Genomic DNA, 5036 nt, shown 5'->3' on the forward strand with positions numbered 1-5036 from the left:
GTCCTATGACACAGTGATGCTGTGTGACATAGCCAATACCTTAGATAAAATGGCTAAACAATAATCTGAACACTTAAAATCTCATACACAGATTGCCAAGCCATTTTCCAATGTGAGGAAATTTTGTTGAGTTCTGTTTGGCTCCTTTAAAATGTTGTGTACAAAGGGCGGTCTGTGTCCCAGGAGCAGGTAAGAAACAGACTTCAGACAGAGGCTTCCAGACCTAGAACTCACTAGACTGAGTTCATATAAGATGAGAGAACTGGTGTCTCAGAGATTTCATAATTAGGTAAGGTCAGAGGCAGGAGTAGAACCAGCAACTCATCCCTAATTCCATTCACCAAATGTAGCTTCTGCCATGACTTAGGGTGTGAAACTTTGCTGCTCTTCAGTTCTTTTGGGCTCCTGACTTCCAGATATTAGAAGTTGTTTTTGTCATCAACCACTAAAGAAAACTTTCAATTGTTATCTTGATATGATAATTAACAGGTTCTATTGTACTTGAAGATTAGAATTTTTGAGAATGATATGAAAGTCAGTATCTAAAGTGCCCCCCCCACCGTGTTCCAAAAAATAAGGAATGCGAATGCTTCACAAATTTGCCTGTCATCCTTGAGCAAGCAACATGCTAATCTTTTTTGTATCATTTCAACTTCAATATATGTACCACTGAAGGAAACACTATACTGTGATTTCTGAAAGGAATTGATTGCTCAGGAGTGCTGAATTGCTGGATAGTAAGGTCAGTTAAGCTCCAGTGAATCTCTTTAAGCTGGAGAGCAAAATATTAACAGCCAAAATCATACATGGGGATAGAGCACAAATCATTCTATTAAAAAAGCAAGGCTTTCTTCTCTCCATGTACTAACATCTCCATTCATCCTTCTATCTGTAAATTGACTTGGTTCTGAGAGTCAGTCTGCTAAATCTAAGATCTGATCTGTGATAAACAACACCACAAAGAAAAATTATCAAAACATACTTTCTAGGTTTCTGCATCCTTCAGTTTTCCCCAATAGATAATTTTAATTTCTAATACTTTATGGACATGCATACTTAAAATACTGTAATTGAGTGACAATAGAAATTAAATGGCTATAACATTATAGACATAGTCAAGAATTGTGACTATTTACTTACAAAATAGAATATAAACATTTATCTTAAAACAGAAAACTGAAAAAAAGAAGAACATTCGAGCACTAGCATAAGGAAGTAGGTTAAACTTATACTTGTAGGGTTTTATTCAGAATACAAAAAATTAAAGATAATGAAAGAGAAGAGATAGTTCATTAATTTGGGTAATTGTGGTTTGTGAGAACTTGGCTTGACAAACAGTGCAAGTAAAATACAAAATGGAAAGAAAGTGTAACAGTAGCCACTATAAAGCAGGACAAAATTCACATTAAGAATTGTCAACCGGGGGTTGGGGATTTAGCTCAGTGGTAGAGCGCCTGCCTAGCAAGCGCAAGGCCCTGGGTTCGGTCCTCAGCTCTGGAAAAAAAAACAAAACAAAGAATTGTCAACAATCGAGATGGACATAATATAAAACAGGCTATAAGTATTCAAGAGTTTATTCTAGGGAGACAATTACAAGATATAATGGTCAGTAACCTCCCTGGGGAGAGAGAGTCAGCACTTCAACAGGACTTTATGGTAGCTCACGGTGACCTGCCACGTGTACCTGGTGGAAAGAGAAGTGTGGTGGTTGGTTTTAATGTTAATTTGTCACCTGAGTAGGTTGCCTGTCCTGCTGATCTGTTCTGACTTCCTTGACTGATGTGGGAAGGCCCATGGAGAGTTAAGGACCAGATTAAAAGGACATGGCAGAGAGAACAGTACTCACTTCTTGTTTGCTTGGCCTGCCCTTTTGCCTGCTCAACCTCTACCTTTGCTCCAAGTTCCCTCAGTGATAGGCTCTAACCTGTGGGAAATAACAAACCCTTCCTCCCCGAGTTACTTCTGCCATGGTGTTTATCACAGCACCAGAGAAGTAAACCAGGGAAAGAAGTCAGGAGTAAGAGGCCAACCGTTCAACACAATTAGTACAATTAGTACAAGGATGCTCCTTTCATTGCTGGGAGTTTATCGTACTGTCCATTCTGAGGAGGTGGGAGGCATTTTAACACGCTGAAACATGCAGCTAACTGACACCAGTCTGGCTCATGCTTGTCCTGCAGGCACATTTCTGAATAGTCGAATCAGTGGACTGACTTTTTTCCCTTAGGAAACTTGGTTATTTTTGTTTCCAATTTTTTTTGGAATATTTTTACCATCTTTACAGTCATTTTAAGACTCTATCTATGGAATGTTTGTTCTTTTGGATTCTTCTCTGAACAATGATAACATCTTTCCATTACCTCATTAATGAGGTAAAGATAAGTTGTTTTTCTTTTTTCTTTTTCAGTGTTGGGGATCAAATCCAGGGCTTTGTATATGCTGGACAAGTGCACTATCTCTGACCTACATTCTTAGTTCCAAAGAAAATCTTTACTTATGAAGTCGCCTTTTTATCTGTGTCAAAGTCACAACTAGAGTGATTTCTTTTGAAGTGTGTCCTTTAACATCACTTAGGAATCAAAATTCACTCTATACCCAATTAGTTGGAATGAGTGACCAGGACGTCTATTTCAATGGCATGCTAAATCTTCCCACACTAATTAAACATATTCTTTGCTTAGTGAGCACGTTAAGGAAGTTTCTCCTCTAATTACTTTCTCACTAATCAATCATTTTCAGTCTGATTGTCTTCTCTGTGGGGAGGAAGGGAAGCAGGGCTTTGGCCTGAGTGTCTCCTGACGATTTGGTTTTTTTTGTTGCTACTTTTCTATTCTTAAATGGCTGGTCACATTATGGGAAGTACTGTTTGTTTACTCTCCCTGTGAGATCACATTTTATGTAGAATTATGAAGGTCCTCTTCCTTTGTGGATAATGAGATGAATTTATGGTACCGCTTCAATCAAGCAAGCAAATCATCAGGCAATTTTTAAGTTCTTGCAAAGATACTACAGTGTGTTAAGACAATGCACCCTTGCCTCAATGGCTTTGTAGTTCAAGTGCCAAGAGGAATTAGAGAGGCAAGTCAATACAAATCACTAAAAGACTGAGTTGGTAAATATTAAGAATGCAGTAGAAATTCAGAGCAAGAAATAATCAGCATGGATTGGCATAGCCAGAAAAGACTTTCCTGAAAGAGGTGCTCTGGGTGTACTTGTACTCTGAAAATTCTGTGTAGAACCCAATCTTTAATGCAATGGTGTTAAGAAGTGAGCTTTAGAAGAATGTTAGGCCATGCATGAGAGCCCTAAGCAATCCTAGGTTGTATGAGTCCTTGTGTAAAAGAGGCTCCCATAGAGCTGCCTTTCTAACTGTGCCCTGAGAGGACATAGAGAGAAGATGCTATACACGAGCCAGGAAGTGGACCTCACCAGGCATTAAAGCAGGCACTGCTTTAAATGTGGACTTCGAAGCCTTCAAATGTGTGAGAAGTAAAGACCCACCTAACTCCACTTTAACCTCATCCCAGTTTTCTTCCTAATATCAGCCACATGGCTCAGCGTGTGTATCAGTTACCCCTTTTGTTGCTGTGATAAAACACAATCGAAAGCGACTCATGGAAGAAGGGATTTATTTTGGTTTACAGTTCCAGAGAGATGAGAGTTTGTAAAGGTGTGGGGACAGGGCAGTGAGTGGCTGGCCCAGTGGCAGGAGCGGAAAGCTAAGACCTCACATCTCAACCACAAACACAAAGCAGAAGTCAAACGTGAACTGGGCTGGGGTTTTGAACTCCCAAAACCCGCCCCACTGACATACATCCTCTATCAAGGCTGCATCCGTCCATAACTTCTCCAAACAACACCGTGAACAGGGGAGAAAATGTTTAGATGTTCCAGACAATAGGGAGCATTTCTCATTCAAACTACTACATGCTAATTTTTTTTATAGTTTCCTGAAGAAACTAAGGCAAAGAAGAATGGATGTCTGGGTCAGAGCTGGTGACTTGTAATAATAGGGACCTTTAGCCTGGGATACATACTTTACCTGTACTTCAAGAAACGACCAGAATTGTTTCCAAAAAGGCACATATATTTGTACTTTGCATTGTTTCCCATGAGACAGCCCATAGCTTTTGTCACTGCTTAAAGATGTGTATGGCTATCCAAAAGTAAAGAAGCGGCTTTTAAGTTTTTGTGCTCAGGAGCAAGGAAGCTCAGGAAGTGTCAAACCACTACAGCCAATTTCATCTCAACACTTAAAGCAGTGATATACCAGAGAGTTTGCAGTGTGCCCAAAGAAACAGGGATGAAAACTGACTGCTTGCAGGAATCTTACATCTGGGTATAAAATTGCGTCTGCTCTTACATTTGCAAACGTGTGACTTTCTTAAAAAAATAGCCATCTTGTAAATTAAAGGATGCAAAATCCATCTTTTTAAAGCTTGAACGTTTTTGTATACTTTTAAAGACAGGGTTTTATTATGTTACTCGGTCTCATTTCAAATTCCTGTGCTCATGTGATTCTCCTGCTTCAGTATCCCCAGGAGAACTGCAGAGCGATGCCTTGCCTATGGGACACATGCCAAGCAAACACATTCATATTCTCTCTCTCTCTCTCTCTCTCTCTCTCTCTCTCTCTCTCTCTCTCTCTCTCTCTCTCTCTCTCTCTCTCCCCTTCTCTCCCTCTCTCCCTCCCTCCTTCCCTCTTCTCTCCAGTCCACTCATATTTTTAAACAAAGAGAACCTGAAAGTAAGTAATCCTGGCTATCTGTTACATGCATTGCTTCTCTAGGCTCTATCTCTTTCGCCTTAAATTTAATAATAATATTTTTACTTTTTCTTTGAGTTTGGTATATAAATTAAGGGGCACACTCAGTAATCGCATCTTTAAAAAGAATTTAGTCTTAATTATCTGAATATAGGTGAATTTGTGCATGGGAGCGTAGGTGCCCTTGGTGGCCAGAAGAGGGTATTATCCCTTGGCACCAGAGTGACAGGTTGTTCTGAGTTGCTTGTCAGGGATACTAGGAACTGAACTC

At 39.7% G+C, this 5036-nt stretch overlaps 1 non-coding gene across 1 annotated transcript; it reads right to left on the reverse strand.

The window, feature by feature from the left end:
* Window positions 1-575: 575 nt before the first annotated feature.
* On the reverse strand, window positions 576-680 carry LOC120101962 (U6 spliceosomal RNA). Its single transcript, XR_005503015.1, has one exon. It is a non-coding gene; the product is annotated as a U6 spliceosomal RNA (small nuclear RNA).
* Window positions 681-5036: the final 4356 nt, after the last annotated feature.

Source organism: Rattus norvegicus, chromosome 3 (assembly GCF_036323735.1).
Source record: "Rattus norvegicus strain BN/NHsdMcwi chromosome 3, GRCr8, whole genome shotgun sequence".
NCBI lineage: Eukaryota > Metazoa > Chordata > Mammalia > Rodentia > Muridae > Rattus > Rattus norvegicus.